Source organism: Pseudorca crassidens, chromosome 2 (assembly GCF_039906515.1).
Source record: "Pseudorca crassidens isolate mPseCra1 chromosome 2, mPseCra1.hap1, whole genome shotgun sequence".
Taxonomy (NCBI): Eukaryota; Metazoa; Chordata; class Mammalia; order Artiodactyla; family Delphinidae; genus Pseudorca; species Pseudorca crassidens.
Genome location: NC_090297.1, coordinates 128,474,810 through 128,497,579, shown reverse-complemented (window position 1 = coordinate 128,497,579; position 22,770 = coordinate 128,474,810). Strand labels below are relative to the sequence as shown.

General features: G+C 35.9%; 1 protein-coding gene across 2 annotated transcripts in view; it reads left to right on the top strand.

Annotated features, from left to right (window-relative positions):
* The window catches only part of TNFSF18 (TNF superfamily member 18), a 114,573-nt gene that overhangs the window by 32,459 nt on the left and 59,344 nt on the right, over nucleotides 1-22,770 (top strand). The gene's annotated exons all lie outside the window — the stretch shown is intronic.

The following is a 22,770-nucleotide window of genomic DNA, read 5'->3' as shown; positions in this document are numbered from 1 at the left end:
CAAGACTGCTTTGGCTACTCAGGGTCTTTTGTGTCTCCATACAAATTTTAAGCTTTTTTGTTCTAGTTCCATAAAAAATGCCATTGGTAATTTGATCGGGATTGCATTGAATCTGTAGATTGCTTTGGGTAATATAGTCATTTTCACAATATTGATTCTTCCAATCAAAGAAAATGGTATATCTCTCCATCTGCTCATATCATCTTTAATTTCTTTCATCAGTGTCTTATAGGTTTCTGCATACAGGTCTTTTGTCTCCCTAGGTAGGTTTATTCCTAGGTATTTTATTGTTTTGTTTTGCAATGGTAAATGGGCATGTTTCCTTAATTTCTCTTTCAGATTTTTCATCATTAGTGTATAGGAATGTAAGAGATTTCTGTGCATTAATTTTGTATCCTGCTACTTTACCAAATTCATTGATTAGCTCTAGTAGTTTTCTGGTAGCATCTTTAGGATTCTCTATGTATAGTATCATGTCATCTGCAAACAGTGACAGTTTTACTTCTTCTTTTCCAATTTCTATTCCTTTTATGTCTTTTTCTTCTCTGATTGCCATGGCTAGGACTTCCAAAACTATGTTGAATAATAGTGGCCAGAGTGGACAACCTTGTCTTGTTCCTGATTTTAGTGGAAATGCTTTCAGTTTTTCACCATTGAGAATGATGTTTGCTGTGGGTTTGTCGTATATGGCCTTTATTATGTTGAGGTAGGTTCCCTCTATGCCCACTTTCTGGAGAGTTTTTATCAAGAATGGGTGTTGACTTCTGTGAAAAGCTTTTTCTGCATCTATTGAGATGATCATATGGTTTTTATTCTTCAATTTGTCAATATGGTGTATCACATTGATTGATTTGCATATATTGAAGAATCCTTGCATTCCTGGGGTAAATCCGAATTGGTCATGGTGTATGAGCCTTTTAATATGTTGTTAGATTCTGTTTGCTAGTATATTGTTGAGGATTTTTGCATCTATATTCATCAGTGATATTGGTCTATAGTTTTCTTTTTTTGTAGTATCTTTGTCTGGTTTTGGTATCAGGGTGATGGTAGCCTCATAGAATGAGTTTGGGAGTGTTCTTTCCTCTGCAATTTTTTGGAAGAGTTTGAGAAGGATGGGTGTTAGTTCTTCTCTAAATGTTTGATAGAATTCACCTGTGAAGCCATCTGGTCCTGGACTTCTGTTTGTTGGAAGATTTTTAATCACAGTTTCAATTACATTGCTTGTGATTGGTCTGTTCATATTTTCTATTTCTTCCTGGTTCAGTCTTGGAAAGTTATACCTTTCTAAGAATTTGTCCATTTCTTCCAGGTTGTCCATTTTATTGGCATAGAATTGCTTGTAGTAGTCTCTTAGGATGCTTTGTATTTTCTGCGGTGTCTGTTGTAACTTCTCCTTTTTCATTTCTAATTTTATTGATTTGAGTCCTCTCCCTCTTTTTCTTGATGAGTCTGGCTAATGGTTTATCAATTTTGTTTATCTTGTCAAAGAAACAGCTTTTAGTTTTATTGATCTTTGCTAGTGTTTTCTTTATTTCTATTTCTTTTATTTCTGCTCTGATCTTTATGATTTCTTTCCTTCTGCTAACTTTGGGTTTTGTTTATTCTTCTATCTCTAGTTCCTTTAGGTGTAAGGTTAGATTGTTTATTTGAGATTTTTCTTCTTTCTTGAGGTAGACTTGTATAGCTATAAACTTTCCTCTTAGAACTGCTTTTGCTGCATCCCACAGGTTTTGGATCATCGTGTTTTCATTGTCATTTGTCTGTAGGTATTTTTTGATTTCTTTGATTTCTTCAGTGATAGTTTGGTTATTTAGTAACGTATTGTTTAGCCTCCATGTGTTTGTGTTTTTTACGTTTTTTTCCCTGTAATTCATTTCTAATCTCATAGCATTGTGGTCAGAAAAGATGCTTGAGGGCTTCCCTGGTGGCGCAGTGGTTGAGAGTCCGCCTGCCGATGCAGGGGACACGGGTTCGTGCCCCAGTCCGGGAAGATCCCACATGCTGCGGAGCGGCTGGGCCCGTGAGCCATGGCCGCTGAGCCTGCGCGTCCGGAGCCTGTGCTCCGCAGCGGGAGAGGCCACAACAGTGAGAGGCCCGCATAACGCCAAAAAAAAAAAAAAAAAGAAAAGATGCTTGATACATTTTCAATTTTCTTAAATTTACTGAGGCTTGATTTGTGACCCAAGATGTGATCTATCCTGGAGAATGTTCTGTGCGCACTTGAGAAGAAAGTGTAATATGCTGTTTTTGGATGGAATGTTATATAAATATCAATTAAGTCCGTCTTGTTTAATGTCTCATTTAAAGCTTGTGTTTCCTTATTTATTTTCATTTTGGATGACCTGTCCATTGGTGTAAGTGAGGTGTTAAAGTACCCCACTATTATTGTGTTACTGTCCATTTCCTTTTTTATGGCTGTTAGCATTTGCCTTATGTGTTAAGGTGCTACTATGTTGGGTGCGTATATATTTATAATTGTTATATCTTCTTCTTGGATTGATCCCCTGATCATTATGTAGTGTCCTTCTTTGTCTCTCGTAATAGTATTTATTTTAAAGTCTATTTTGTCTGATATGAGAATTGCTACTCCAGCTTTCTTTTGATTTCCATTTGCATGGAATATCTTTTTCCATCCCCTCACTTTCAGTCTGAATGTGTCTCTAGGTCTGAAGTGGGTCTCTTGTAGACAGCGTATATATGGGTCTTGTTTTTGTCTCTGTTCAGCACACCTGTGTCTTTTGGTTGGAGCATTGAATCTATTCACGTTTAGGGTAATCATCAATATGTAGTTTCCTATTACCATTTTCTTAATTATTTTGGGTTTGTTTTTGTAGGTCCTTTTCTTGTGTTTCCCACTTAGAGAAGTTCCTTTAGCATTTGCTGTAGAACTGGTTTGGTGGTGCTGAATTCTCTTAGCTTTTGCTTGTCTGTAAAGCTTTTGATTTCTCCATCGAATCTGAATGAGATCCTTGCCAGGGAGAGTAATCTTGGTTGTAGGTTTTTCCCTTTCATCACTTTAAGTAAATCATGCCACTCCCTTCTGGCTTGTAGAGCTTCTGCTGAGAAGTAAGCTGTTAACCTTATAGGAGTTCCCTTGTATGTTATTTGTCGTTTTTCCCTTGCTGCTTTTAATAATTTTTCTTTGTGTTTAATTTTTGCCAATTTGATTACTATGTATCTCAGCATGTTTCTTCTTGGGTTTATCCTGTATGTGACTTTCTGCACTTCCTGGACTTTGGTGTTAACTCTGCACTTCCTGGACTTGGGTGTTAACTCCCACGTTATGGAAGTTTTCAACTATAATCTCTTCAAATATTTTCTCTGGTCCTTTCTCTCTCTCATCTCCTGTTGGGACCCCTATAATGTGAATGTTGTTATGTTTAATGTTGTCTCAGAAGTCTCTTAGGCTGTTTTCATTTCTCTTCATTCTTTATTCTGTTTCGCAGCAGTGAATTCCACCATTCTGTCTTCCAGGTCACTTATCCATTCTTCTGCCTCAGTTATTCTGCTATTGATTCCTTCTAGTGTAGTTTTCATTTCAGTTATTGTGTTGTTCATCTCTGTTTGTTTGTTCTTTAATTCTTCTAGGTGTTTGTTAAACATTTCTTGCATCTTCTCGATCTTTGCCTCCATTCTTTTTCTGAGGTCCTGTATCATCTTCACTATCATTATTCTGAATTCTTTTTCTGGAAGGTTTCCTATCTCCACTTCATTTAGTTGTTTTTCTGGGGTTTTATCTTGTTCCTTCATCTGCTACATAGTCCTCTGCCTTTTCATCTTGTGTATCTTTCTGTGAATGTGGTTTTTGTTCCACAGGCTGCAGGATTGTGGTTCTTCTTGCTTCTGCTGTCTGCCCTCTGGTGGATGAGGCTATCTAAGAGGCTTATGCAAGTTTCCTGGTGGGAGAGACTGGTGGTGGGTAGAGCTAACTGTTGCTCTGGTGGGCAGAGCTCAGTAAAACTTTAATCTCCTTGACTGCTGTTGGGTGGGGCTGGGTTCCCTCCCTGTTGGTTGTTTGGCCTGAGGCAACCCAACACTGGAGCCTACCCGGGCTCTTTGGTAGGGCAAGTGGTGGACTCTGGGAGGGCTCTTGCCAAGGGGTACTTCCCAGAACTTCTGCTGCCAGTGTCCTTGTCCCCACGGTGAGCCACAGCCACCCCCCGCCTCTGCAGGAGACCCTCCAACACTAGCAGGTAGGTCTGGTTCAGTCTCCCCTGGGGTCACTGCTCCATCCCTGGGGTCCCGATGTGCACACTACTTTGTATGTGCCCTCCAAGAGTGGAGTCTCCGTTTCCCCCATTTCTGTCGAAGTCCTGCAATCAAATCCCAGTAGCCTTCAAAGTCTGTTTCTCTAGGAATTCCTCCTCCCGTTGCCAGACCCCCAGGTTGGGAAGCCTGACGTGGGGCTCAGACCCTTCACTCCAGTGGGTGAACTTCTGTGGTATAAGTGTTCTCCAGTCTGTGGGTCACCCACCCAGCAGTTATGGGATTTGATTTTACTGTGATTGCGCCCCTCCTACCATCTTGTTGTGGCTTCTCCTTTGTCTATGGATGTGAGGTATCTTTTTTGGTGAGTTCCAGGGCCTTCCTGTCAATGATTGTCCAGCATCTAGTTGTGGTTCTGGTGTTCCCCCGAGAGGGAGTGAGAGCACGTCCTTCTACTCCGCCATCTTGGTTCCAATCCCCAGAAGTAATTTTCAAAATGGCAAAATCAAGATTATCTCTGACCACGGAACAAATTTTTAAAAGAAGATATAAGAAACTCAAGGCAAGAAGGACAATTAACCCTAAGTTATAATCTCAGTGTTGTTATCAATCTCTTGAGTAGCAAGTATAATTTAGTTCACCCATGGATTATTTTTTGAAACAAAAAATAGAGGTAGTTTAGTGTAGAGTCTCAAAGCACAGACTCTAAATTCAGACTATTGGCATTTGGATCCTGCTTTGCCACTAACAGTCTGACTTTGGGAAAACTACTTAATTTCTTTGTTTCAGTTTTCTCAACTGTAAAGTGAGAACTTAAATTCTCTATACCTTAGTTTCTTCATCTGTAAGATGTGAACAGTAGTGATACCTAAGAATCAAACGATTTAATACTTGTAGAGCACTTAGAAAAGTGTCTAGCATGCAATAAGTTCCTTATAAACATTTGTTAACTAAATATAAACGAGTGAACAATGAAGGAAGCATGGGTGGTATGTCATCAGGTTGTTATGCAAGAGGGGCACAGTCTTTGGAGACAGGCAGGTTAAAGTTTGGCTCTACCACTCTCTGACTGTGGAGGCTTGGACCAGTCAGTTTTTCCATCTGAAGAATAAACTTAATAGGCTGTTCGCAGAATTATTGTGAGAGTTTGAGCTAACCTGTGAGAATAACCTAGCTCAGTACGTAGGATATGTGAGGAGAGCATATTAGAAAAGTAACTATTTATCATTTTCCTTAAAGAATGAAAAGGTAGAAAAGAGATTACTTGCACAGCAGGAAGGATGGATTAGCCAACAGGAAGTTTTTTTGGCAATAAATCTTATAAAAGGCTGGAGCAATTCACAAGGAGAGTGTGTGGGCTCTCCCTTTAAGGCAAACCTTAATTTCATGATAATTAGGCATCTGAGTCAGTTTCATTTAGTAGGTATAGACTCTAGAGACATATTCCAGAAATTTTTTCCTCTCCTCCCTCTCCCCCTCCTCTTCTTTCCTCTCCTTATTCACTTCTCTTTCTTTCTTCCACACTGATTGAGTGCCTATCATGTGCCAAACATTATCCTAGGTAACAGTGACACATATATGACTAGAATCCATTTCCTGTCCTTCAGAGGGTCACTATCTAATACTTGTGTTTTATAAAGGGAGAAACTTCACTGGTGCTAAACAGGAACTGCAGATATTAAGTCAGCTAGGCCTGTTATAGTGACATAGCTCTGTATTTCTACAAATCACTTTTCTTCTCTTGGCTCTTCCAATCAATGAATTAAGAACTCTAAATACCTATTGTGTGTTAGGTGTTATAATGAGCTCTAGGGATATATAGCTCATTAACACAGAATCCTGCTCTCCAGGCACTCACAGTGTCATAGGAGAGATGGACATACATACAGAGAATTGCCAGGCCTCACTGATGTGTTGGGATAGAGATAAGAGCAGAGAGTTAGTGTCTGGAGTAGAAAGTGTCAGTATATTCCTAGGAACAACAGGGCAGACTTCAAGGTGAGAATTTTTTTTAATCTGGGCTTGAAGGAGGGAGAAGGGAGAAGGTTTCCAGCAAAGAGAAGAATGTGAAGGCCTGAGTGTGCATAGCTTTGAGGGAAACAGAGATACTCAACCACCAGTAGGCCCAAGGAGACTTGTAGACTAGTAGTATAGGATACAGGGTAAGGATCCAACTTGCTTATTTTGAATGTGAATGTCCAGTTTTCCCAACACCGTTTGTTGAAGAGACTATCATTTCTCAATTGTGCAGCCTTAGCACCCTTATTAAACATCATTTGATTACATATACTAGGGTTTATTTCTGGGTTCTCTAGTCTATTTCATTGGTCTATGTGTCTGTTTTTATGCCAGTACAACACAGTTTTGATTACCATAGCTGTGTCATAAATTTTGAAATAGGAAGTGTCTGACCTCCAACTTTATTCTTTTTTGAGATTGTTCTGGCTATTCTGGGTCCCTTGAAGTTGCAAATCAATTTAAGATAGATTGTTCTATTTCTGCAAAAAACATCATTTGGATTTTGATTGAAATTGTATTGAATCTATAGATCTCTTTCAGTAGTTTTTACATCTGAACAATATTAAGTCTTCCAATTCATGAATATTGGGTGTCTTTCCATTCATTGGTGTCTTCTTTAATTTCTCTAAGCAATATTTTGTAGTTTTAAGTGTACAAGTCTTTCATCTCCTTGGTTAAGTTTATTCTAAGTATTTTATTCTTTTAGACACTATTATAAATGGAATTGTTTTCCAATTTCCTTTTTGAAATGCAAATGATTTTTGTGTATTGATTTTTTTGTCCTGCAATTTTGCTTTATTAGTTCTCTATCAGAACTATTTGTTAAAATTTGTTTATTCTACAAGTTTGTGAGTCTCTGTGTGTGTAATCTTCACAATTTTCTGTAAGATAAGATCATGTTGTCTGAGAACAGATAGTTTTTACCGCTTTCTTTTCAATTTGAATCCTTTATTATTTTTCTTCTAATTGCTCTGGATAGGACTTCCAGTATTTTATTGAATAGAAAGTGAGCAACCTTGCTTTTTTCCCGATCTTAGAGAAAAAGTTTTCATTCTTTCACCATTGAGTGAGATATTAGCCAGAGCTTTTCATATATGGCTTTTATTTTGTTGTTTCCTTCTGTTTCTAGTTTGTTGAGTGTTTTTTATCATGAAAGTGTGTTGAATTTTGTCAGTGCTTTTTCTGTATCAGTTGAGATGGTCATGTGCTTTTTTCCCCTTCATTCTGTATTACATTGATTACTTTTCATATGTTGAATCATCCTTGCATTCCAGGAAGAAACCACTTGATCATGGTATATAAACCTTCTAATGTACTATTGAATTCTGTTTGCTAGTGTTTTGTTGAGGACTTTTGCATTGATACTCATCAGGAATATTTATCTGTAGTTTTCTTGTATTGACTTTGCCTGGCTTTGATAGCAAGGCAATTTTTCCCTCTTTAAATGCATTTAGAAATGTTTCCTCTCCTTCAGTTTTTTGGAAGAGTTTGAGGAGTATGGTGTTCATTACTTAAATGTTTGATAGAATTCACCAGTGAAGTCATTTGTTCCTTAGCTTTTCTTTTGAAGAGGGTTTTGATTATTGATTCAATCTCTTTACTAGTTATGTCTTTTTATAGTTTCTATTTTCTCATGACAATTTTAGTAGACTATGTGTTTCTACATTTTTGTCCATTTCACCTAAGTTATTCAATTTATTTGAGTACAATTATTGATAGTACTCTCTCATAATCCCTTATATTTTAATAAAATTGGTGGAAATGTCCAGGCTTTCATTTCTAATTTTAGTTGAGTCTTTCTTTTTTCTTAGTCAACTGAGGTACAGGTTTGTCAATTTTGTTAATTTTGAAAAATGAACCAACTCTTGGTTTCATTTATTTTTCTCTATTGCTTTTTTATTCTTTATCTTGTTTATCTTTGCTCTAATCTTTATTATTTCCTTCCTGCTACTAACCTTGGGTTTAGTTTATTCTCTTTGTGTTTCCTTAAGGTATAAATTTAGGTAGTTGATTTGGAAATCTTTTTTTTTTTTCTTTTTAAATTTTATCATTTACAGCCATAAATTTTTCCTTTAGGACTGCTTTTTCTTGATCACATAAGTTTTGGCAGGTTGTGTTTTCATTTTATTTTTTCTCAAGATTTTTCTAATTTCCCTTGGGATTTCTTCTTTGACTCATTGGTTATTTGACTGTACTGTTTAATTTCCACAGGTTTGTGGATTTTCTAATTTTTATTCTGCTACTGATTTCCAGTTTCATTCCATTGTGATTGAAAAAGCACTTTGCATGACTTTAATCTTTTAAAATTTATTAAGACTTATTTTGTGGCCTGATATATGATCTGTCCCATGTGTACTTGAGAAAACATGTTTTATGCTTTTTTATGAGTAGAGTTGTTCTTTATATATAGTCTGCTAGGTCCAATTGGTTTATTAGCATTGTTCAAATCCTCTGTTTCCTTATTATCTGGTTTTTCTACCCATTATTGAAAGTGGGGTATTAAAGTCCTCTACTCTTATTGTTGAGCTGTCTAATTTCTCCCTTTAATTTTGTCAATGTTTACTTTATATATTTAGGAGCTCTGATGTTTGGTGCATATATGTTTATAATTGTTATATCTTCTTGGTGAATTGGCCCTTCTATCATTAAATGATATCCTTCTTTACCTCTTGTAACAGTTTCTAATTTAAAGTCTATTTTGTTTGATATTAGTGTAGCCACCTCTACTATTTGCATTGAATATATGTTACTGTTTGGTTACTATTTGCATGGAATATATGCTTCCATTCTTTCACTTTCAACTTATGTGTACTTAGATTTCGTTTGAGTCTCTTGTATACAGTATATAGTTGAATCTTATTTTTATATCCATACTGCCAATCTAAGTCTTTTGATTGGGGATTTTAAGCCATTAAAATTAAAATAATTACTGATAGGGAAGAACTTACTATTGCCATTTTGTTATTGTTTTCTGTATGTCATATAGCTTTTTGTTCCTCATTTCCTCCCTTACTGCTTTCTTTTGTGTTTAGTTGACTTTTTGTAATGACATGTTTTTGTTCCCTTCTCATTTCCTTTTGTGTACATTTTATATATATTTCCTTTGTGGTTATCATAGGGGTTGCATAGAATATCCTAAAGTTATAACAATATATTTTAAACTGTTAACTACTTAATATCATCACATATAAAAATGCTACCCTTTTAGAACTCCACTCCTCTCCACTTTATATTGTTAATGTCATAAATTACATTTATATATTGTTATTAACATAGATTTAGAATTTTTAATGCTTTATATTTTAAATTTTATAAAGGAATTAAAAGGGGAGTTAAGCAAAATTACAACAGCACAGTTATTTACCTTTATGGGACAACTTCGTTGTTTTCATATGGCTTCAAGTTACTATCTAGCACCCTTTTGTTTCAACTTGAAGGACTCTTTAGTATTTCATGTAGGGAATGTGTAGTGGTAATGAACTCTCTATGCTTTCACTTATCTAGGAATGACTTACTTTATTCCTCATTTTATTTTTTATTTTTTTATTATTTAAATTTTTATTGGAGTATAGTTGATTTTTACCATGTTGTGTTAGTTTCAGGTGTACAGCAAAGTGAATCAGTTGTACATTTACATATATCTGCTCTCTTTAAGATTCTTTTCACATATAGGCCATTACAGAATATTGAGTAGAGTTCCCTATGCTATATAGTAGGTCCTTATTAGCTATCTGTTTTATATATAGTAGTCTATATACCTCATTTTAAAGAACAGCTTTGCTGGATGTAGAATTCTCTGTTAACAGTTTCTTTCATTACTTTAAATATATCATCCAACTGCCTTCTGGCATACAAGGTTTCTGCTGAGAAACCTATGGATAATCTTATCAAAGATTCATTGTAGATGATGAGTCGTTTTTCTCGCAATATCCCATATTCTTTGTGTCTTTTACTTTTGATAGTTTGATTATAATATGTCTTTGTTTTTTAGTTCATTCTACTGGGAATTTCTTGAGCACCTCCTCTTTGATGTCTTCCTTGAATTTGGAAAGTTATGAACCATTATTTCTTCAAATAAACTCTAAGCCCCTTTCTTGCTTCTTTTCTTGGACTTTCATAATGCATGTATTCATCTACTTGAAGATATCTCATAAGTAGCTTAGTTTCTGTTTTCTTCATTTTTTTTTCTTTTTTTCCTCCACAGACTAAATACCTTTAAATGACCTGTTCATTGATTCATTCTTCTGCCTGTTTGAGTCCATTGTTGAACCCCTATATTGAATTTTTTGATTCAGTGATTGTATTATTCAGCTTCAGAAATTCTGTTTAGTTCTTTTTTTTTTTTTTAACAATTCCTATCTTTTTGTTGATATTCTAATTTTGTTCATTTATGATTTTCTGATTTTCTTAGTTCTTGGTGTTTTCCATTAGCTCTTTGAGAATATTTAAAACAGTTATTTTAAAGTCTTTGTCAAGTGATTCTGAAGCCAGTATTTCTGTAGTGTTATTTTCTAGAGACTTATCTTATTCCTCTGAATAGGTTTCCTTATTTGTTTGTATACTGTGATCTTTTGTTGAGAATTAAGCATTTGAAACAATAGTCACCTCTCCCTATCTTTGGGGACTAGCTTTGGAAGTGGAAGACCTTATGCAGTGGAAGACCTTCACCAATCAGCCTGGCATGAAGACATAAGTTATTCTCAGATGGTGTATTCATCTTTCCTGAGTGTGTGCATGGGCTTTCCCCCTGTATATATGGGTGGTTTTAAAAATATATATATACCATTTTTTAGTGCACTTTTAGCACTTGTTATCATTGGTAGATATGTTGCTTGGTTTGGTTGCTCTCTTCTTTGTTTTTCTTTTTAATAATTTTTTTATTTTAATAAATTCATTTTATTTTATTTTTTCCTTCTTACTTTCCTTTTTTCTCCCTTTTCTTCTGAGCTGTGTGGCTGATAGTGTCATTGTGCTCCAGCTAGGTGTCAGGCATGTGCCTCTGAGGTGGGAGAGCAGAGTTCAGGACATTAGTCCACCAGAGACCTCCTGGTGCCATGTAATATAAACCAGCGAAAGCTCTCCCCCAGATCTCCATCTCAACACTAAGACCCAGCTCCACTCAGCAACCAGCAAACTACAGTGCTAGACATGCTATGCCAAACAACTAGCAAGAGAGGAACCCCACCCATTAGCAGAGAAGCTGTCTAAAATCATAATAAGGTCACAGACACCCCAAAACACACCACCAGACCTGTCATGCCCACCAGAAAGACAAGATCCAGCCTTATCCCAGAACCCAGGCACCAGTCCCCTCCACCAGGAAGCCTACACAACCCACGGAAGCAACCTTAGCCACTGGGGGCAGACACCAAAAACAATGGGAACTATGAAACTGTAGCCTGCAAAAAGGAGACTGCCAAAAACAGTAAGTTAAGCAAAATGAGAAGACAGAGAAACACACAGCAGATGAAGGAGCAAGGTAAAAACCCACCAGACCAAAAAAATGCAGAGGAATAGGCAGTCTACCTGAAAAAGAATTCAGACTAATGATAGTAAACATAATCCAAAATCTAGGAAATAGAAGACAGAAAATACAAGAAACATTTAGGACCTAGAAGAACTAAAGAGCAAACAAACAAAGATGAACAACACAATAAATGAAATAAAAATTTGTCTAGAAGGAATCAATAGCAGAATAACTGAGGCAGAAGAATGGATAAATGACCTGGAAGATAAAATAGTGGAAATAGCTACTGCAGAGAAGAATAAAGAAAAAAGAATAAAAAGAATGGAGGACAGTCTCAGAGACCTCTGGGACAACATTAAACACACGGACATTTGAATTATAGGATCCCCGAAGAAGAAGACAAAAAGAAAGAGACTGAGAAAATATTTGAGAGATTATAGTTGAAAACTTCCCTAATATGGGAAAGGAAATAGTCAAGTCCAGGAAGTGCAGAGAGTACCATACAGGATAAATCCAAAGAGAAACACACCAAGACACATTTTATCAAACTGTAAAAAATGAAATACAATGAAAAAATATTAAAAGCAACAAGGGAAAAACAACAAATAACATACAAGGGAATCCCTATAAGGTTAACAGCTGATCTTTCAGCAGAAACTCTGCAAGCGAGAAGGGAGTACCAGGATATGTTTAAAGTGATGAAAGGGGAAAAACCTACAACCAAGATTACACAGCAAGGATCTCATTAAGATTCGATGGAGAAATTAAAACCTTTACAGACAAGGAAAAGCTAAGAGAATTCAGCACCAGCAAACCAGCTTTACAACAAATGCTAAAGGAACTTCTCTAGGCAGGAACACAAGAGAAGGAAAAGACCTACAATAACAAAGCCAAAACAATTAAGAAAATGGTAACAAGAACATACATATCAATAACTACCTTAAATGTAAATGGATTAAATGCTCCAACCAAAAGACATAGACTGGCTGAATGGATATATAAACAAGACCCATATATTTGCTGTCTACAAGAGACCCACTTCAGACTTAGGGAAACATACAGACTGAAAGTGAGGGGATGGAAAAAGATATTCCATGCAAATGGAAATCAAAAGAAAGCTGGAGTAGCAATTCTCATGTCAGACAATACAGACTTTAAAATAAAGACAATTACAACAGACAAAGAAGGACACTACATAATGATGAAGTGATCAATCCAAGAAGAAGATATAACAATTGTAAATATTTATGCACCCAACATAGCAGCACCTCAATACATAAGGCAAATGCCAACAACCATAAAAGGGGAAATTGACAGTAACAGAATCATAGTAGGGGACGTTAACACCCCACTTTCACCAATGGGCAGATCATCCAAAATGAAAATAAATAAGGAAACACAAGCTTTAAATGATACATTAAACAAGATGAACTTAATATTTATAGGACATTCCATCCAAAAACAACAGAATACACTTCTTCTCAAGTGCTCATGGAACATTCTCCAAGATAGATCATATCTTGGGTCACAAATCAAGCCTTGGTAAATTGAAGAAAATTGAAATTGTATCAAGTATCTTTTCTGACCACAATGCCATAAGACTTGATATCAGTTTCACGGGAAAATCTGTAAATATTTTTATTCCGGGAATGCAAGGATTTTTCAATATACACAAATCAATCAATGTGTAAATCATATTAACAAATTGAAGGATAAAAACCATATGATAATCTCAATAGATGCAGAAAAAGCTTTCAACGAAATTCAACACTCATTTATGATAAAAACGCTCCAGAAAGCAGACATAGAGGGAACTTACCTCAACGTAATAAAGGCCATATATGACACACCCTCAGCCAAAATCATTCTCAATGTGAAAAACTGAAACCATTTCCTCTAAGATCAGGAACAAGACAAGGCTGTCCACTCTCACCACTATCATTCAATATAGTTCTGCAAGTTTTAGCCACAGAAATCAGAGAATAAATAAAAAGGATCCAAATCAGAAAAGAAGATGTAAAGCTGTCACTGTTAGCAGATGACATGATACTATACATAGAGAATCCTAAAGATGCTACCAGAAACTACTAGAGCTAATCAATGAATTTGGTAAACGCAGGATACAAAATTAATGCACAGAAATCTCTTGCATTTCTATACATTAATGAAGAAAAATCTGAAAGAGCAATTAAGGAAACACTCCCATTTACCACTGCAACAAAAAGAATAAAATACCTAGGAATAAACCTACCTAAGGAGGCAAAAGACCCATATGCAGAAAACTATAAGACACTGATGAAGCAAATCAAAGATGACAAAAACAGATGGAGAGATATACCATGTTCTTGGATTGGAAGAATCAACATTGTGAAAATGACTATACTACCCAAAGTAATCTATGGATTCAATGCAATCCCTATCAAACTACCAAAAAATTTTCACAATCTGTATGGAAACACAAAGGGCCCCGTATAGCCAAAGCAATCTTGAGAAAGAAAAACGGAGCTGGAGGAATCAGGCTCCCAGTCTTCAGACTATACCACAGAGCTACAGTAATCAAGACAGTATGGTACTGGCACAAAAACAGAAATATAGATCAATGGAACAGGATAGAAAGCCCAGAGATAAACCCATGCACATATGGTCACCTTATCTTTGATAAAGGAGGCAAGAATATACAATGGAGAAAAGACAGCCTCTTCAATAAGTGGTGCTGGGAAAACTGGACAGCTACATGTAAAAGAATGAAATTAGAACACTCCCTAACACCATACACAAAAATAAACTCAAAATGGATTAAAGACCTAAATGTAAGTCCATACACTCTAAAACTCTTTGAGGAAAACAGAGGCAGAACACTCTATGACATAAATCACAGCACGATCCTTTTTGACCCACCTCCTAGAGAAATGGAAATAAAAATAAAAATAAACAACTGGAACCTAATGAAACTTAAAAGCTTTTGCACAGCAAAGGAAACCATAATCTACACAAAAAGGCCACCCTCAGAATGGGAGAAAATATTTGCAAATGAAGCAACTGACAAAGGCTTAATCTCCAAAATTTACAAGCAGCACATGCAGTTCAATATACAAAAAGCAAACAACCCAATCCAAAAATGGGCAGAAGACCTAAATAGAAATATCTCCAAAGAAGACATACAGATGGCCAACAAACACATGAAAGGATGCTCAACATCACTAATCATTAGAGAAATGTAAATCAAAACTACAATGAGGTATCACCTCACACCAGTCAGAATGGCCATCATCAAAAAATCTACAAACAATAAATGCTGGAGAGGGTGTGGAGAAGAGGGAACCCTCTTGCACTGTTGGTGGGAATGTAAATTGATACAGCCACTATGAAGAACAGTATGTAGGTTCCTTAAAAAACTAAAAATAGAACTACCATATGACCCAGCAATCCCACTACTGGGCATATACCCTGAGAAAACCATAATTCAAAAAGAATCATGTACCACAATGTTCGTTGCAGCTATATTTACAATAGCCAGGACATGGAGCCAACCTAAGTGTCCATCGACAGATGAATGGATAAAGAAGATGTGGCGCATATATACAATGGAATATTACTCAGCCATAAAAAGAAATGAAATTGAGTTTTTTGTATTGAGGTGGATGGACCTAGAGTCTGTCTACAGTGTGAAGTACGTCAGAAAGAGAAAAACAAATACCATATGCTAACACATACATATGGAATCTAAAAAAAAATGGTTCTGAAGAACCTAGGGGCAGGACAGGAATAAAGACTCAGATGTAGAGAATGGACTTGTGGACACGGGGAGGGGGAAGGGTAATCTGGGACGAAGTGAGACAGTGGCATGGACTAATATATACTACCAAATGCAAAATAGATAGCTAGTGGGAAGCAGTTGCATAGCAAGGGAGATCAGCTCGGTGCTTTGTGACCACCTAGAGGGGTGGGATAGGGAGTGTGGGAGGGAGGGAGACGCAAGAGCAAGGAGATATGGGGATATATTTATAGCAGATTCACTTTGTTATAAAGCAGAAACTAACAGCATTGTAAAGCAATTATACTCCAATAAAGATGTTAAAAAAATATCTAGTCTGTATTTACTTTTTTAACAAGGATGTGGTTTTGTGGCAGGGTTCAGATTAAAACATGGTTTGATATACATCAGAAGACAGATGTACAGGATAATCACTAGTGTCTACAGGGTGTCTAGTAAGATCCTGATTATTATAAATCACTGGCAGGGTGTACAGTTTGGATAAGACCAATATGGTTCTTGCTGTTTATACAACAGGGTTTAGGCAACATGACGAGCACAAACACTGCTCTGCTTCCTTTCCTTGGCAATCAGCATCTCATAGGAGAGAGAGGCTGGAGCATTACAGCCAGCCATAAGACCACCAGGTCTTAGCTGTACAATAAAAATGTTGTTATTGGTGTCACGATATTTAGGGGAAAAAATGATTAACCAAAATGTGAAGCAAACATTTCAGCATAGATTTAGCCCTGTTGATAGGTGATTGATTAGTGGGATGAATATGGTACTTATAAATTCAAGCCTTAGGAGCTGAATTTGTGCTAGTACCAGTAGCATGGGTGCTACTCTGTGATGATCTAATGTTAGTAAAGCCATCCATTAATCCATCCAGTGCTCATTAAGCATTATCTATGAACCTGGCCTTAGGTAGGCTTTGGATGTAAAGAGATTAAAAAATCACCTCTAGAGTCCTACACCCCAATGGAGAAGATGTATAAGTAAGCAGATGATTTATACTGTGGGATGGTAAATGCTAAAATATGGATAAATATGGTGAGGTTTGGGAACAAATGGAAGAGGCACTTAACTAAGATGAAAAAGTCAAGGGATGATTTCTCTAGGAAGTAGTGCTTGGTTGAATTTCAGAGGATGCTAAGAGTTGGCTAGCACAAGATTAAGAAGGGGAAAAACTGAAGGGTGATTTTTGTCTAATACTGGCCTCTCTGTTATTGGTACTTCTAGTAAGCAGATTCCTGCCATAAGCTAATACAGTTAATAGCCTATTTTGGAGTAAGAGCTTCCCCTGAGCAGGAAACCAGAAGATACTAAGAACCCTTTCTCAAATACAAAGAAGAAAAACTGTAACCTGTAATGACTAGACCCTTTCAGTGGCAGAACAGCACTGAGCCTTCTCACATAACCCTTAGGCAGTTTGTCTCTCAGCTGAAGAAACTTGTAGTGTATCAAAAGGAACACTAGTTAGAGCTTAGACATCTATTCTAAACAAGCCCTCACCTCACACTTGAATAACCATTATGTCCAGTTTAGAGCACAGGTAATAATATTGAGGATATAGACTATAATTCCTAATAACTCTTTTAGTGGGTAGGGTCACCTGAACACTTCCTGTTGAATTTTTTTTACACTGTTTAGCACCAAAGAGAGGAAGAAACATCCATGTGAAAGCACTTGATTATATACTACTTTTTATATTCCTCAATATTTAAAAAATTACTTAAAAATAATTTCCAAGAATAAGCTATATCCATTCAATATGGATGCAATGCAGCCATTAAATATTATTTTGTAGATTATTTAAAGGCAATGCCAGTTATACTAAGTATAAAAAGCAAGTTATGTAACTGCATGAAAAGTATGACTCTAAATTTGTATATATAAAAAATGCATCCATCCTTTCCCCTGCAATGCCTTACCTCTTTGTGACTGGTACAGGAATTACTGTAGAGAGAGCTCATAGCCAAGAATACACAAGTGGATGTTATGTTCTAACGTGAAACTTCTAAGTACAAAAACTGCCTTTTGCAGATTTCACAAAGAGGTGCCTTCCACCCAATGTTATAGCAACATCCCTTTTCCTATATAGACAAAATGGCTAGAGTTGGGGAAAGGGGTCATTTGCAGTAAGGACAAATATTAGAAGATCACCTGTGTGGACAAGTCTTTTAGAGGAATGACCTAGTGTGTCAGGGCACGGCTTCTCTTCATGCCCCACACCTGTCTCTCATCTCCGCAGAATAAGGCACATATGACATTGATCTAACGTGAGCCTAGGCCATGTCATGGAGGGAGTAACAGGCAGGGAGTGGCTATTTACCCAAAAGACTCTTGCGGAGAAAGATGAACCTGCATTGGGAGACCCCTGGAAATAACCTATTGGGAGTGAAGGAAGGATGCAGCAGTGCTCTCCAAAGGACTCCCTGACATCAGAAGGCAACAAAGGACCAGCTGGTCCTATGATAGGTTGAAGGACCACGCACAGATGTCCACACGCTAATCAGCAGAGCCTGTGAATACATTTCCTTATATGGCCAAAGGGACTCTGCAGATGTAATGAAGGTTATGCACCTTAAAATAGGGAGGTTATCCTGGATTATCCAGGTGAGCCCAGTGTAATCACAAAGGTCCTCAAAAACATAGAACTTTTGATGTTTGGAGTTAGAAAAGGGGGAGTCAGAGAAATTTGAAGTACGAGAAGGATTTGACCCACCAGTGCTGGCTTGAAGATGGAGGGGAACTGAATTCTGCCAACTGCCTGAATGAGCCTAGAGAAGATTCTCCCCCAGAGCCTTCGGATAAGAAGGCTGAAGTGTTATTTCAGCCTTGTGAGATCCTAAGCAGAGTACCCAGTTGAGTACCTCAGACTTCTGACCTACAAAACTATGAGATAATAAATGGTTGCTGTTTTGAACTACTACATTTGTGATAATTAATAGTGGCAGCAATAGGAAACTAATACATATCCCAACCACTAATGGGTAACCCAAAGGGATCATGGCCCAACAAAGTAATACCAAATCTCCACTAATGGCCTCTGCTGGCCTGAGCAGTCTCCCCTCCTCCCCTCCAACTCCGCATGTGTTCTCTCTGCCTTCATGCTGAACTGGTGGGCCAAGGCACAGGGAATGTGAGATGGAGAGAAAGCAGGTAACATCCATACCACCTCTTTCCCAACTGCCACAGCTTACATGTATAGGTGTGTGGGGTAGGGAGTGGTGGGTAAGTGGGTGAGATTGCAAAAAGGGCAAACTTTGGCATTAGTTATTGGAAAAATAAATCCTTCTTTGTGTGTAAATTGATAAGTTTGGACTATTGATCTTATTTGTTTTGTAGATACAGAAAAAAGGGTAGGAAAGTAATAAAATCTACATGTTAACAGTGGTTATACTAGGTTATGTGTGATTTTAACTATTGTATTTTTCTGGATTTTTGAAAATTTCTACTGTTGTATAAAGTATATTTATCAAGGGAATTCATTTATTGTTTCTTTTAAGGGTTTGTACATTTTTGTAAAGTCTATATCTTATGCCATTTAAAAAAAATTTCCAAAGTACCTACTGAAACACTTCCTTTGAAAATTTGAGGGAAGTTAGCATTCAGTATTTTGTATCAGTAAACCTTTTATGTATTAATACTTAACGATCACTAGGGTGATATTATTACAATATTTACTTTCTTTTTTTCCCTCAACTTTATTGAGATATATTTGACATATAGCATTGTGTAAGTTTACGGTGTACAACATGTTGATTTGATACACATATATTGCAAAATTATTATTATCTTAGCATTAACACCTGAATCACATCACCTAATTACTATTTTGAATGTGTGTGTGTGTGTGTGTGTGTGTGTGTTGAGAACATTTAAGATCTCCTCTCTGAGCAACTTTCATGAATATAGTATAGTATTATTAACTATATTTGGTATGCTGTACATGAGACCCCCAGAACTTTTATACCTTATAACTGGAAGTTTGTACTTTTTGACCAATATCTTCCCTTTTCCTTTGCCATCCAGCCTCTGGTAGCCACTATTCTAGTCCCTTTGAGTTCAGCTTTTTTTTAAGATTCCATACACAAGTAATATTTTGTGGCATTTGTCTTTTTCTGACTTAATTCACTTAGCATAATACCCTCAAGCTTCATCCATCTTGTCACAAAAGGTATGATATCCTTCTTTATGGCTGAATAATATGCCATTGTATATATATAGTGATTCTTTATTGATTCTTTTCTTGATGGATATTTAAGTTGTTTTCATATTTTAGCTGCTGTGAATAATGCTGCAAGGCACATGGGATTGCAGATATATTTTTGAGATTCTGTTTTCATTTCTTTTGATTTATACCCACAAGTAGGAATGCTGGATCATGTGATATTTCTATTTTAAATTTTTTCAGGAAACTCCATATTGTTTTTCATAGTGGTTGCACCAATTTACATTCCTACAAACAGTGCAAAAAGATTCCCTTTTCTCACCATCCTTCTCAACACTTGTTATCTCTTACCTTTTTGATGATAGCCATTCTAACAGGTGTAAGGTGATATCTCATTGTGGTTTTGATTTGCATTTTCTTGATTATTAATGATGTTGAGAATGAAGTTTATACACCTGTTGAACACTTGTATGTCTTCTTTGGGAAAATGTCTATTCAGTTCCTCTGTCCATTTTAAAATCAGATTTAGTTTTGCTGTTAAGTGAGTTCTTTATATATATTGGATATTAACCCCTTATCAGATATATGATTTAAATATTTTCTCCTATTCTGTAGGTTTTATTTTCATTTTGTTTATGATTTCCTTTGCTGTGCAAAAACTTTTAAATTTGATGTAGTCTCACTTGTTTATTTTTGCTTTTGTTGCATGTGCTGTTGGTGTCAAATCCAAAAAATCATTGCTGAGACTGATGTCATGCAGGTTACGCCCTATGTCTTCCTCTAAGATTTTTATGGTTTCAGGTCTTAACATTCAGTTCTTTAATCCACTTTCAGTTGATTTTTGTGTATGGCATAATATAGGGATCCAGTTTCATTCTTTTGCATGTGGCTGCCTAGTTTTACCAACACCATTTAATGAAGAGACTATCTGTTTTCCAGTGTATATTTGTGGCTCCTTAGTTATAAATTAATTGATCATATATGCATGAGTTTTTTTCTGGGCTCTCTGTTCTGTTCCATTGATCTATGGTCTGTTTTTATGCCAATACCGTACTGTTTTGATTACTATAACTTTAAAATATAGTTTGAAGTCAGGAGGTGTAATGCCTCCAGCTTTGTTCTTTTTCAAGTTTGCTTTGGCTATTTGGGGTCTTTCATTCTATACAAATTTTAGAATTAAAAAAATTCTGTGAAAAATGCCATTGGAATTTTGATAGAGATTATTAAATCTGTAAATTGCTTTGGGTAGGATGGACATTTTAACAATATTAATACTTCTAATCCATGAGCATGTAATATTTTTTTCATTGGTTTGTGTTTCCTTCAATTTCTTTAATTAATGTCTTACAGATTTCAGTATACAAAAGTTTCATGTTGCTTAAATTTATTCCTAGGTATTTTATTCTTTTTGATGCAATTATAAATGGCATTGTTTTCTTAATTTGTCTTTCTGATAGTTTGTTGTTAGTGTATAGAAATGCAACCGATTTTTGTATATTAATTTTTTATCCTGCAGCTTTTCTGAATTCATATGTTCGTTCTAACAGTTTTTTTGATGGAGTCTTTAGGGTTTTCTGTGTATGACATATGTCATCTGCAAATAGAGACAATTTTACTTCTTCCAATTTGGATGTGTTTTATTTCCTTTTTTTGCTTAATTGCTCTGGCTAGGACTACTAGAACAATATTAATAAAAGTAGTGAGAGTGGGCAGACTTTTCTTATTCATGATCTTAGAGGAAAAAAATTTCAGCTTTTCACTGTTGAGTATAATGTTAGCTGTGGACTTCTCATATATGACCTTTATTGTGTTGAGGTACATTTCCTCTATACTCAGTTTGTTGAGAGGTTTTTTTTTTTTTTTAACATGAAAGGATGTTGAATTTTGTCAAATGCTTGTACTTTTATCTATTGAGATGATCATTGATTTTTATCCCTTATTTTGTTAATGTGGTGTATCACAGTTGTATCACATTGATTAATTTGCAGATGCTGAACATTCCTTGCATCCCTGGAATAAATCCCACTTGATCATGGTGTGTGATCCTTTAACGTACTGTTGAATTTGGTTTGCTAATATTTTTGGAGGATTTTTGCATCTATGTTCATCATGGATATTGGCCTGTAATATTCTTTTCTTATAGGATTATTGTCTGGTTTTTGTATCAGGGTAATGCTGGCTTTGTAAAATGCATTTGGAAGTGTTCTCCTCCCTTCCATTTTTTGAAGGAACTTGAGAATGATTGGTATTAATTCTTTTTTTAAATGTTTGGTAGAATGCAACAGTGAAGTCATCTAGTCCTGAACTTCCTTTGGGAGCCTTCTGAATCAATAATCTACTTATTAGTAATTGATCTGTTTAGAATTTCTGTTTCTTCCTGATTCAGTCTTGGGAGGTTGTATAATTCTAGAAATTTATTCATTTCTTCTAGGTTGTCCAATTTGTTTGTGTATAATTCTTCCTAGTTGTCTCTTATGACTATTTGTATTTGTGTAATATCACTTGTAATGTCTCCTTTTTCATTTATAATTTTATTTATTTGAGTCCTTTCTTTTTTTCGTGGTTAGTCCAGCTAAAGGTTTTCTATTTTGTTTATTTTTTTCTATCTCTGTTTCATTTATTTTCACTCTGATCTTTGTTATTTCTTCTTCCTGCCTAATTTGGGCTTAACTTGTTCTTCTCTTTCTGTTTCTTGAGGTGTAAAATTAGGTTGTTAATTGAGATCTTTGTTTTTTTCTTGATGTATGTGTTTATCACTATAAATTTACCTCTTAGAAATGCTTTTGCATCATCCCATGTTATTGGTATGGTGTATGTCCATTTTCATCTATCTCAAGCTATTTTTTGATTTCTGTTTTGATTTCTTGTTTGGCCCACTGATCTTTTTTCAGGAGCATGTTGTTTAATCTTCACGTATTCGTAAATTTTCCAGTTTTGTTCTTGTAATTGATTTCTAGTTTCTTACCGTTGCTGCTGGAAAAGATACTTGATATGATGTCAGTCTTCTTAAATTTATTGGGACTTTTTTTGTGGCCTACCATATGATCTGTCCTTGAGAATGTTCCATGTGCGCTTGAGAAGAATGTATATTCTGCTGCTGCTGGATGAAATGCTCTATAAATGTCAAGTCTTTCTGGTCTAAAATGT